A 14605-nucleotide genomic window follows, 5' to 3' on the forward strand; every position below is an offset into this window, starting at 1 on the left:
CATCAGATGGTTGATTCTGTTGCCTCTTTTCTTGAGTTGGTACCCGGCATCCATCTTCTGTAGTACTTTTGTCATGGGAATCATGGCTACTACGAAGAGTAGTGGGGGCAGTGAGTCGCCCTGGAGGATCCCTCTCCTGATATTAACCTCTGCTAGTCTTATTATTATTATTATTATTATTATTATTATTATTATTATTATTAGGGAAAAACTCTCTATCACGAGAGTATATATAATGTTCTAAAGGGTCCACAATAATACCAAGTGTAAAAAGTCTGTGTATAATTTTGAAGACTTTACAGAAAGCTTTAGAACATTATTATTATTATTATTATTATTATTATTATTATTATTGATTATTATTATTATTATTATTATTATTATTATTATTATTATTTTATTTATTTTTTGGTCTATCACAGTCCTCCAATTCGACTGGGTGGAATTTATAGTGTGAGGTTCCGGGTTGCATCCTGCCACCTTAAGAGTCCATCACTTTTCTTACTAGGTGCGCCGTTTCTAGGATCATACTCTTCTGCATGAGTCCTGGAGCTACTTCAGCCTCTAGTTTTTCCAGATTCCTTTTCAGCGAGCTTGGGATCGTGCCTAGTGTTCCTATGAATATAGGTACAATTTTCACTGGCATACCCCACCCATATCCTTATTTCATTTTCAAGGCTTGATACTTATTATATTATTATTATTATTATTATTATTATTATTATTATTATTATTATTATTATTATATTATTATTATTATTATTATTATTGTAGTAGTAGTAGTAGTAGCAGTGACAAATATTTCTGGTACAGAAAGCGAAACAAAAATTGAGGAACGAATACCAGTGTGGAATGCTGAAATTAATCCTAGAAAAAAAAAAAAAAAAAAAAAAAACTGAAATTTCTGCCCATAGATACATCATGACAGTTTAACATAATTACGACATGACTGGGGGACATGAAGGTTCAAGGATTTCAAATAGGTGTCCATGGTCTAAATTTCTAAAATCTTATGGGACGCCCATATTTTAGAGAAAGAGATTTTCCCTGAAGGCTAATTTCATCTTGGTTTGTTTGTGCTCTCCCATGGTTTTGCTTCACTTTCTTTAGCCTAAACGTGTTTCAACTAAATGCCCGTACAATAATTTTCATAATTATTACTATTTTACTGATTTTCACTATTGACATAATCATTACTATTTTACTGATTTTCACTATTGACATAATCATTACTATTTTACTGATTTTCACTCTTCCTCTTATTTGATGGTTCATTTTGACGAGTGAATTTGCACTTTCCATTCAAGTACATCAGTGGGTCTGCCATATCATTTATTATTGTGGAATATAAGATTAATCCTGTTAGATTGCAGTGTCTATGATTGTTTCTTCTGTAAAATTCTGTTTGATTATATGAAGTGTGAGTACTAACGTGATAGCAGAGAAACGATAGAAACGGTAAAGAATAACAAAAGCAGCAATGACGTTCTTGGCAGATGGGTGGAGAGAAACGAACAAGGGTATCAGAGAGAGAGAGAGAGAGAGAGAGAGAGAGAGAGAGAGAGAGAGAATCCTAAACAGAGCATCGGGAAAATGCGGAAGAGTCAAAGGAAATGAGAACAATCACCAGGAGATTAGAAAAAGCTTAAGACGGGGATGGGCAGAAGTGAAGGATTGAGACGGAAAGAAGTGAGGGATGGGGAAGGAAAAGACGAGGATGGAAAAGAAAGGGTGGAACTGAAGAACAACATCCAATTTCAGAAGAAATGGTGACAGGTAATGCGGTAAAAGTGTAGCGCTGTAGAAAATGAACAAATGTCACAGAAGTAAGCAAGATTACAGAGTAGCACTACGGAAGGGGCTTGACATGGAAAACACATTTTTCTTTGTGCTTTGAATCTTGAAGCTTACCCTTCATATGCGTTTTTTTTAAATTTTATTTTATAGAATCTAAATTGGCAATGAATTGAAATATGAAAAATATATTGGATGATGCTGCTAAACCTTATTACCTTTTTCATATATCAATTCAAGAAATTCTCTTCCACGGTATAACACAATTTTTTTATTTGATTTCATAACAGAATCTTATTACCATTTTCGATTATCTCAATTACCAATTCAAGGAATTCTGTTTGCCGATTGGCACAATCGAGGAAAAGAAGCCGTTGATTTTGTTTTTATTCTTGCCCGAGACATCACGGCACCTCTGAAATTCTAGTTAAAAGTTATTAATGATTTTCAGCCCTCACCGCAAGATTAAGCTACCTAGGCGCCTAGATATGGAACGGCGAGGGTCCTAAGAAGCTGAAGTTCCGACACTAGAATCCTTTTAGGCTCAAATGAAAATACTATTAACTATGGGAGTAAAAGAGGCTCCTCCCTGGGCTCACATCAGAGTCATGAGGGTAGATCTACGACCTAGAATCTCCTGGATTCGTTTTGGGTTTCTCTCTCATACTTGGAGTGTATCTTATCTTTGGCCTTCAAAAAAAAAAAAAAAAAAAAAAAAGGCAGTGCGTCAAATCGCTTGGAAATATTAACGTTTTAGTGACGTTTCTGTCGTTAATTTTTTTTATGCATACGTAGGAGAGTTGGACAGGCAGGTAGAAAGATAACTAATATAACTTCTCTGCAAAGGAAAAAAGCAGAAAATATGGTATTAAAGAATTAATATAGATTTTTCTTTTTGTGACAGATATGAAGTAAAAAGCTTTCAACCCGGAACTCGGATTTTTTTTTTTTTTTTTAGCTGATAGGTAGGATGGGTGGAAAGATGAGTGAGGGCAGTTAGCTAGCTAACCATGGTAGGGAATAGTTTAGAAAGTTAAGTATTAGTAAGAGTATTGTAGAGTGTGGTTTACCACAAATTTTATTTGGGTAAGTGTACAACTTTTCTAACTAATATTAACATAATAAAATAATGATTTTACATTATATTAACATGGTGAATTGTACAGATGACATATTTTGAATTCTATTTCTGAATAGTATAATCATATTTAATAAAAGTTCCAATTTTCTAATTTCTAACTCGGATTATTTTCATTTAAAGTGAACAGGCTCTTATTTTTCAGTCAATATAGGTACGTAAAATTTTCCTTGATCAAAAAGATTGATTTAATTTTTAGCAAAAAAAATTACAAAATAAAAAAGCTAACGTTATAAAATGTCTCTCTCTCTCTCTCTCTCTCTCTCTCTCTCTCTCTGATATATATATATCCCCTATATATATATATATATATATATATATATATATATATATATATATATATATATATATTCACGCAGCCCTGCTGAAAGCCTCCTTTTCCCCCAAAATCATGCAGTTGCTATTTGTCGTCCATAAAACCATAATTGACTTTACATGTCCTCCTGGAGTCGGGGTGAATCTTCACTGGCCACTTTAATGACTTAGGCCATTCGCTTTTGGGTCTGCTGGGGGGAGGGGGGGGGTGAGGAGGTTCTTCCTGCAGGAGGGGTGTGGGGGGAGGTGTTTGACCCAGCGCCCCGACTTTTATATTGGAAATAATTTTACGTGTGTGTCTGGGGAAAAAAAAACTTCTTTTACTACAGCTCCGTGTAGGATCTCCCTTTATTACTTATATTATCAGTATTATTTTGGGGGGAATCTTAACAGCCTTGTTCTTGTTTTTAATCATTAGTTTCTTACTTGGATGTTTTGTAACCATATTACTTTGGGTTCCATTAAAGTGATGGCTATAGTATCGGGAGGCTAATGCAGATGGAACCATATAAGTATGTATACATACATAACATACTAGTAATATATATCTATATATATATATATATATATATATATATCTATATATAATATAGTTTATATATATATACTATATATATACTATATATCATATAATATACATACTATAGTATATATATATATATATAATATATATATACTATATATATATATATAGTATATATAATCTTATATATATGTATATATGTAATGATATGTTATATAATAATAACGCGTGCGTGGTGTGTGAATGTGTGTACGTGTGTATTTTTTATGTCTATGGCTTGTATACTGAAGGCATTTAGCCTACCCGTTCGATTGCTTTTCAGACCCATCTTCGCTTAGCTCTGCTGATCAGAAGACGAGCGGTGTAGCTAATATGCTGTGATCATTTTGCACACACACACACACACACATATTGACATTTTTTTTATCTGCAATTGTCTGGTGCCTTTTTACCGGTTATAGCTGAATAAATTTTTGGTGTCATGTTTGTCGGTGGGGATAAATAAAGCTTTTTATTGTTTGTCAATGACAAGTCCTCTTAGTACTTTCAGCGTGATGATCGATCTTTTAATCTTATCCCGTTAAAGTTAATTTTATTATGATAATGCTTTCCATTTTCCTTTTTCTGATAATCCACTTGATATATGATGGACTGTAACATCGTACGGATGTAATGTTGAAATACTTTATGTGAAAGTTTCTGCTAATTTTGGCGCAGTTAGCATTTTAGCCTTTTCGGAAAATGTTGGGGGAGATGCATGTTTTCATGGTCGTTCTGTAATCCAGGCTTCACTTTTAGCACATTAAAACCCGGCAAAGCTCCGCTTAGCCTCTCAGTGCTCATGTAATATCTACTTTGGGATTAATGCAGATATTTTGCTATTTTTCTAGCCGGATTTCGAAATTTCCGACCCCGGGCGCCACCTATTTTCAAGATTTTTTACTGATGATTGTAATCTTTGTTCTTGTTATATAAGCTATTTAGTAGTCTAATGTTGCCCTCTGGCAGCTTTAGCATTTTTGAGTATCATAAAATTCTGTATAATTAGCTGTCCTTTATAGTTATGTTTTTAATTTTGCTCATAGGTGAAGTTAAGCATATTATAACAACCCATTTCTGTTTTAAGGACCATTACTGCATAAAATGTCTTATTATTCATTGAATCATATTAAGTTAATATCATTGGCACTATGCACTTGTGCAGCAAGCTAGCGTTTGTGATATTATTTGGTTTTATGAGCAGGGCATTTGTACCGACATGGGGATTTTATTTTCAGAAACCTAACGCTCCTTAGAAAAAAATAAAAATAAAAGATTAAGCTGTTTTGGATGGTTTCGTTAGTGAATTCCTCTTGTTAATAATAACTAAGTATTATCTCGAACTGTAACTAATTCTTTAGGTCTGGAAGCAACGAAGGAGGGAGAATTAGCTATTGTGTAAAGCAGCGTATCCCATCTAAAGGGATAAATTACCATGGTGTGGTAACAGATCCTTGTTTTCATGATTTTTTTGGCAATGAGTTGTTATTTTGCATGCGCTATGTGATTCGTGTCATGAAATAAGTTTGTGATTAAGCAAAAAGTTCACATGGGCATTACGGAGACAAATCAGGCCTAATTTTCTGACTGAATGTTGTCATGGGTATGTCTTCACACTAATGATTGTGTATATTTCTTTATTTACTCTACTGTTTCGGTGTGTAGATGAAGCTGTTGCCATTTCCTTAATATAGTCGGTAATCAATATGCAGACATCCTCTTAATGAATAGTACATTCTTCATTTGGAATAAACTGGTTACTGGTAGCATCTAGCGGGAAACGCTAAAGGCAGGTGAATATGAGAAATATTCTTACAGTTATTGTGAAAGGCTTAGTAATAACACTCCAAAAATTCCTCACTTCATCCTAGACCAAGAAGAGAGAGAGAGAGAGAGAGAGAGAGAGAGAGAGAGAGAGAGAGAGAGAGAGAGAAGCAGTAACTTATCGAGTAGTGGGGTTTACTTACCTACACTGTCGACCTATGTATAGCTATAAATCAGGTTTTCGATTAGTGCCCTACTTTTCGGTCTACATGCACAACGAAGACTCGGGCTTTTGAGTATGAAAGCAAATAATGGATTTACCTCACTCGTCGTATAAATTACATTTGTCATCTCTCATTCATGAAGGCAGGGAAGCCTAGAGAAAAACTTTCTTCATCAAAAGCCTATTAGGATGAGGTTGCTGGCCCATCCACCCATCCCTTTTTGTGTAACTCATTTATATCTGTGGCAATTGGGTTGGCCTGCGAGACAGAATCGAAGCACGGACTTTCCAAAGGCGAGCCCAGTGCTGTGTTATTAAGCTACAACGGCCGCTTGATATATATATATATATAAGTCATATCACATTTCCGTGATTCATATACATATATCGAGCTACAATGTCCTTTAATATCTAATTCGCTCTACCTCGGAATTAATATATTTTCATATATGCTTAACCGAAGGGGGGGATATTAAAGGACATTGTAGCTCGATAATATATATATATATATATATATATATATATATATACATATATATATATATATATATATATATATCATATATATATATATATCTATCTATATATATCTATCTATATATATATATAGATATATATATATATATATATATATTATATATATATGTATATATATATCTATATATCTATCTATATATATATATATATATCTATCTATATATATCTATCTATATATATATATAGAGATATATATATATATATATATATATATATATATATATATATGTGTGTGTGTGTGTGTGTGTGTGTGTGTGTGTGGGTGTTTATATATGTTGCACATATACATACATACGCATATATATACTCACGTATATATATATATACACATATATTTATATATATATGTATATATATATATATATATATATATATATATATATATATATATATATATATATATATATATATATAGTATATACAATTATTTTTTGAAATATTCCTGTAGTGGCTAATAGTGGTACTGTTTACACATACACGTCACATCCTTTTTCCCCCAAGTTACAAATGAATTTCATAAATATGTACTGATTGATGCCTTGAAATCCCTTCCATTTCAAAATGTTAGGAGTCACATACTTTCATTAAACTTTTCAACTTTTATTTTTGTTTGTCCGAACAGATAAACAGCAGGATTCTGCAGATTCCGCTCCCCCCTTTTACCCCAGACTCCCATTTTGCGAGATTTTTTTTTTTATAGTTTAGTGGCTCATTTTTGTCAACGAACCCTCTCAGGAAGTTCGGCCTTTTTCGTGTCACTTGACAAGAAGAGGTCTTTTTATTTTTTCTCTTCTCTTCACTTATTCTTCCTAAAGACGCCTTTGGATCTGGCAGGGGGTGAGGGAGGGAGGGGAAGGGAAGGAGGGGGGTGGGGTGACCGACCCCACTGCCGGGAATGAGGGTGTGGTGTTTAGTAGCTTTGCTCTTTAACTTGATTTGGAGAGACACGGGAATTAATTTAGATTTTAAAAAGTTTATTTTGCCCTTGTTGTGGGGGCTTTCGTCAGACTTGTTGCTCGTAAATGCAGCATACGGCTTTTTAAAAAGAGGGTTTCGGTGAGCTTCGTAATTCGGCAGACCAGCTAATTAATTAACTAATTTGTATGGGATTTTTTTTTAATGGTGGTACGTCCGTCCGTAACGTACGAAGTATTTCTTTCAGCGATGGGAATTTCATGGTTTGGAATTTATGTTTAGGTATTTACGCTGTTAAATGTTTCTTTAATTCTTGTTGATTTTCATGCACGTTGTTCAAAGGAATTTTATATCTAATATTTTCTCTTATCCTGTCTTTCATGCTGTATTTTGCAATACATTTTTACTTTAAGTGATTTCACGTATAAAGTGAAATTTATTCCGGTGTTCATTTATATAAAAAAAATAAATCATCGTACAAGTTTTTCTTTTTTTATAATTTAGTGAAATTTGGTCTTGGGCTGAAAGCCATTCGTAAGATGCTAACCAAAACTACATGACTGGATTGTTGTTTTTAAAGTTTTATTTCTTTCTTGATTTCTGTTTGAATGCTTTGTTTCTCGTTCATTATTTAAATAAGCTTCTCTAATGCGGCTTTCGTAATTTTTATGGTTTCTTTTTAACACTAATAGACGAAGCCGCTCGTTATTTGCGCTTCTTGTATTAAATTGAACTGGACAACAGACTCTAAATTCAACTTGATTTGTAAACAAAGCTAACTTAAATAAATCAATGCCTGGTCGGCTGCTGTTATCATTACAGATCTCACGGAAAAGGAGAGACTGAAATAAAAAGAGTACAAAATGTTTCAGCATGCATCGAGAAATTACATTGAAGGTGGTTTCGTAATTTTATTCTATTTTCAACAAGGTTTTTCTTCTAGATTTTCCTTCCGTTTTTCAAAATGAAATTGATGATCTTTTTATTTTCGTTACTTTATTCTATTTTCCTCAAATTTTTCATTGACTTTTCTTCCTCAAGATTTTTATTCCATTTTTCAAAATGAAATTGAAATTGATGATCTTTTTATTTTGCTGACCAATCTATTTTCCTCAAGTTTCTTATTCACATTTCTTCCTCAAGATTTTCATTCCATTTTTCAAAATTCTATTTTCCATTTTCAGTTTGTCTCCATTATCCCTTTCCGTTTCTCCCCACTACCAACCCCCACGCCTTCTCCCCCCACCCCCCCACCCCACCCCCTTTCGTCTCCCTGCCTCTACAACATGAAAGTCAAAGTCATAAGTATCAGCGCTCAAGCACGCCCTCGACGACTCTAGAGGTTTCTACTCTCCAGTAAATATTTAGTACTGGTGATTATTGGCCTAGCAAACCCCGCCTCACACCCCCCCCCCCCCCACCCCCCCCCCCCCCCCGCCCCTCTTCATTTCTTTGGTATCCACCATCGGCCCACCAACCTTCCCACATTGACATTCCGTCTGTTTTATTCCTTGTGTTAATTTCTCCTCCTTATTTGACTTCATTCTGCTGACTTTGATTTATCTACTATCCTTTTACGTGATGTTTGTATCCCTCATGTTTCGTAATCTTTCGATTTGTTTTGGCATGAATTTATTGACTCGCTGTCTTTCTCGTAGATTCATTCTTTGTCTATTTACCTCTCTTTTATGTTCTTCTCTTCTCTGTTTACGCTTTCATTAATTTCCTTCTCATTGTGCCCACTATTTGTATCCTGTTCATTCTCGTCGTCGTTATTTTAATGTCTCCTCGTATAAGATTGTCTTATAATTTACTCTTCTCTCTCTATCATTTCCCTCTCTCTATCCATTTCCCTTTGCCGTTTATTTTCTTTCTTGTATTGTTGTCTTCTCCTCTGCCACCTCTTCCTTCTTTTCGGCCACTTTGTATAAGTCTCTTTCTTATCTGTCTACTTCCTTATTCCCCACTTTGTTAATGTCTCCTAATCCTTTCTTCGTCTTTGTCTTGTCAGCCATGAATCTTTTTTCCATTTATGTTGTCATGCTATCTCCCTCCTTTTTCGTCGATAATCATTGTGAGAATTATCATTGTCTATTTTCTTGCTTGTTACTTAGTCTCTCTGAATTATTATCCGTTGCATTTGTATGGAATACACAGCTGTATTTATATGCATTTTATTTTTATCTTTTTTCCTTGTATCTTGATTCGTTATCTCTTCCTCTACCATTAGTTTTCCGTAGGTGTTTATTTATCTATTTATTCATTATTTTTACTTTTCAGATTTACCAATTTAGAAAGTTAAGTAGCATATAGTAATTCTGTTACTTTAGTAGAAATCTCTCTCTCTCTCTCTCTCTCTCTCTCACATACACACATACACACACACACACACAGACACACACACACACACACAAGTACATACACACAATTAAAGAAAATATTTTGTTTATATTTTTTTTTCCTAGTGAAATCATTCGCCTTCCATTATCATACTCTCTCTCTCTCTCTCTCTCTCTCTCTCTCTCTCTCTCTCTCTCTCTCTCTCTTTCACACACACACACACACACACACACACAAGTACATACAACCCCACAATTAGGAAAATATTTTCTTCCTAGTAAAATCATTCACCTTACGTTATCTTGCATTCTTGGAATGCGCTTTAATGTTTTAATTTTTCATTTGATAAGATAGTCTTTCGCGTTGTTTAATAAAATAGTTTTCGAGTTTGAAGAACCGTTATCTGTAGAGAAAATAAACTCAGGATCAAGAAAGAGTCGCAGTGTTATCAGAGTAGTACTTTCTAATCCTTTTGTTATTGTTACAAAAAATATCAGAATTTCTCACCATTGTTCACGATAAAATCGAGTTTTGTTTATTTTCCATCAACTTTGCCCTTTCATTGATTTATCCATAAAACAATGAAGGAGAGAGAGAGAGAGAGAGAGAGAGAGAGAGAGAGAGAGAGAGAGAGAGAGAGAGTTGGGGGGGGAGTTAGGTTACAGAAAACGGAGGGAGACTATTATTTTCTCATTTGCTTAAAGATTCACGCAAGCAAACTATCAGAAGCAGGCGCGCTGTAATAAAGTCCAGGAGCGTCAGAACCGCTTGGCTTCCAAACCTCCCCACATCCACCCCCCCCCCCCCCCCCCCCCCCCCCCCCACCCCCCCCCCCCCCCCCCCCCCCCCCCCCCCCCCCCCCCCCTCTTCCAACTCCTCCCCCACCTCCCTCCCATCCCTCCCCCGGCGTCTTTTACTATCCGAAAGTCGAATCGATAATGGAGGGCGAGAGGAGCGTAGCATAAAGAGAAATCTCTCACTAATTTTAGATTATTTGATTTTGGACTCATGCATATAGATGTGCAGCGGATTGATCCAGCCTTTTCAGATATATCGGAATGGGGGGAGGGAGGTAAAAGGGGATGATAATTTTGTGCTTGGGAAGTGAGAGAGAGAGAGTGAGAGAGAAAGAGAATGAGAGAATGGCTCCAAAAGTGGTCCAAACGATGAATTGCGCTGCCTATGAATATTATTGGTATTTTACATAATTCGATATTGGGCGGCATCGCTTTCATCTTTTGTGGTCCCACAAAAATATATACATTGCAGCTTAGAAATCCTATAGTCTCCGCTGCATTATATCATTTCCCGTCTTTCAGCCTCATTTAATTGCGCGCCATACATACATACATACATACATACATACATATATATATATATAAATATATATTATATATATATATATATATATTTAATATATATATTTATATATATATATATATATATAGATATAGAATATATATATATATATGTATATACACGTACATACAATATCTGTACAAAACTGCATGTCAGAACCAACAAGTTTGTTCATATAAATACGCGTATACCAACAGCAATGTATATGCGTATGATAGCAGTGCATTGTTGCTGTAATTTAAATCGATATTTATAACAATCTAGTTTTAGGAAACATGATGCAATATGAGAGCAAGAGCTTTTTCACTTCTGCCTATTATGTCCCTGTCCTTCCATCTGCCAGAACATTGTCCCGCCCACGACTATGGGCATAATGCTTATTTTGAGGCCCATGCTGGCGCCACAAAGGTCGTGTGGTATCACAGGTTGCGTCGTTACCCTGAACCGAGGTTATTCGAGAGAACAGAAGTTTCAGGAGTAAAGTACTTGCGAAGCAAGTGCTTGTGCGAGCAATATATTGCAATGCAAGGGTTGTAAATTCTCACACCTAACGCAAGATCACTTGGAGCCATTAGGTGTGCCATGACCGTTGTCGAAATGTAGGTAACACGGAAAGGTTAAATGAAGTTCTGGCCTGGAACGTCATCTGTGTAATACAGCAAGTAGTAGCATATGGGGTTTCTGAGAACTAGGATGTATGTCGTGGTCGATGCTTAACCTCAGATTAAGAATATCAAATCAACCTGATTATATTGTTGGTATACCTTATCGCCGCCAAAACGTTGAGCTGCAGTGCTTACAAATTCTTATTTTTAACAAAAACGTTTCTTAGAAGGACAAGTGTTTTATGACCATGACCTATGTAAGTTCATTTGTACAGTATCAAGGTCACTGAAGAGGTAGCAGGAAAATTTTTAAAGTTATTGTGTCACTTTTTGATGAAGAAGGTGCAGAAACTCCGTGTACATTTTTTTTTTTTTGTGTTGTTGGGGCGGGGGGGGGGGGGGGGGGGGGGGGGGTGGCCGCTGTGGTTTGGAAATAAAGTGAACGAGGGTTTCCTCGCCATTTTCGTCATCGACTTTGACTTGTGTGGGAGGGAGGGTTGGGGGGACGTAGGACGGTAAATGATGTGTTTAAATGGCTTTGATATAAAAGCCAAATTTCTCGAGATAGTGTTGACGTTTGTGCTGTGTTTTTAATTTATTTTTGAGAATTCTTTTAGATGTGTCCCATTTCGTCTGTACCTCTGCAATGGGGTGTTTATTAGCTCTAGTAACCTTTTCTGTTTTTCTGTTTTCATTTTAATGTCATTCCACTTCCCTCTGTAATTTGTCTTTCTCCTTGGTAATATTCATTTATGTAACCAGGCTTACCTAACGAACCCCCTCTATTCCAGATACGAAAAGATATCTTAACTTTCGACGTAATGTTTTTTTCATATTACGCAAGTTTGTATCAAGTTGTTCTCTGATTGAATATTTGTTCTTTGCTCTTTTTCTGGTTTTGTACATTGTAAGTTCTTGGTTTAAAATTATGTGATCATCACTATCGTCTCTTACGGGCGCTTTCTCTGGAACAACATTCTGTTCTCTGCTCTCATTTCACCCTGGTCCTTGTCCTTTTACCCTCTGACTGCAAAAATATGCCAGATTCTGTGCTATTAAGATAGCATGAACCTTCTACCCTCTGGCCCTCCCCCACCCCCCCACCACACACACACACACACACACACACCACCACCACCACCACCACCACCACCAACGCGCACACACTAGAACATTTTACGTTTTGTCACATTTCCTGCGCAGCCCTTCCGATGGACCTCGATACTCATTTGCTCAGGAGGCGAATTATTAGTTAGAAAGGTAAACACAGCTTATGCAAATAAAATTCGTTGACGTCCACGCGAACTGTTGCTCGTGTGGTAACACCTGGTGTTGTTTCTGGGACAATCAATATTTATTGTTACTCAGTTAAAAAGAATATGGAGAATGTTAAAAATTCTAATGTCGTATAGAAAGCAAAAGCGTTTTATTTATTTATATTTTTGTCAACCTTTCAAGCAGGGTTCAAATATATATTTAAATAAAAGTGCAGAGATAAACTCCAAACAAAGTTATCGGTTAATTACCGAAGCTATTGGTGGTGGCGGCGAAATATGACCGTTCCAAGTCGGTCATGAAATAGCTGTATCACGGAATTCTACAACAGATTCATGGACAAATAGCAAATTATTTAAATTTTAATGGTCGCCTTCCAGAGCAAATAACCGAATGCATTGAAATGTAAGTTTGTTATAGTTTTAAATGTCTTCGAATATGGAGTTTCGATTTCTAGTTCAGAATTGATAGTCTGTTTATCGAAACAGAAAAAGGAGGCATCTCTCAGCATTTCTGAAGCTGTTTCTCTTGAATATCTTATTGGTTGGTGAAGACATAAGAACAAGACACGCTGTGGAAAGGTCAGACCATCCTATAAAAAAAGGAAGGAGTAAGTACATATTATACGTTTAGTTTTCTGGAAAAGAAAACTATTGAGATGCAGTTGATCTGTCCGTCCGCACTTTTTCTGTCCGCCCTCAGATCTTAAAAACTACTGTGGCTAGATGGCGGCAAATTGGTATGTTGATCATCCACCCTCCAATCATCCACTATACCAGATTGCAGCCCTTTAGCCTCAGTTATTTTTATTTTATTAAAGGTTAAAGTTAGCCATGATCGTGCTTCTGGCACCGCTAAAGGTGCCAACAACACTGGCCACCACTAGGCCGTGGCTGAGAGTTTCATGGACAGCGGCTGAGAGTTTCATGGGCCGTGGCTGAGAGTTTCAGACAGCATTATACACTGTACAGAAAACTCGATTGCGCCTAAGAAACTTCGGCTCATGTTTTTACTATTTTTATTCTTACATAACTGTATACTCGATTACTGGAATATCATTAAAGTAATAAACTTCCCATTGTTACATATTATCAGATAAATATATGAGTAAGGAAATCCTTGTATTTGGTCTTTCGTTATATTTTACTGGAAGATAACTTATCCTCAGGATATGGTATGATTTTATAAAACTTATAATTTATGGGAGTTGTATTTGTGAGAGATGATAAATATATATTTTGAAGTGATTTTTTTTTAGTTGTAGTGTTTATAGCCACAATAGTGATGACACATCGTCGGAATCATTAACCATTAATGATTGAAACTATCACAAGATTTCATATGTCAGGCGCGTGGACTATATTCCTGTTCATTTGTCTGAAGCGCTGATCGTAATGTTTTCGTGCCCAGCTGGGTTTTATATATCACTTTATAAACAAGTGGTCTATCAATGGATTACTACTAAGTTGTGGAAATTAATAATCAGCTTTTATTTATTCACAGTATTTCCACGTTTTGTATATTATTCTATTCCATGAAAATCTTATTTTTGGCTGGAGGACAATGTTTCCTCCTCATTTGTTTCCTTTCCAACAGAGTTTGATATTCTAAGATCAGACTCCTAAATAAACAATATAGATATTCATTCACACCATGCACCAGTATATATATATATATCTATATATATATATATATATATATATATATATATATATTATATATATATATATATATATATATGGAGGCATGGAAAGCATTAGGAGATGAAGGAGTGGATA

Source organism: Macrobrachium nipponense, chromosome 11, assembly GCF_015104395.2.
Source record: "Macrobrachium nipponense isolate FS-2020 chromosome 11, ASM1510439v2, whole genome shotgun sequence".
Taxonomy (NCBI): Eukaryota; Metazoa; Arthropoda; class Malacostraca; order Decapoda; family Palaemonidae; genus Macrobrachium; species Macrobrachium nipponense.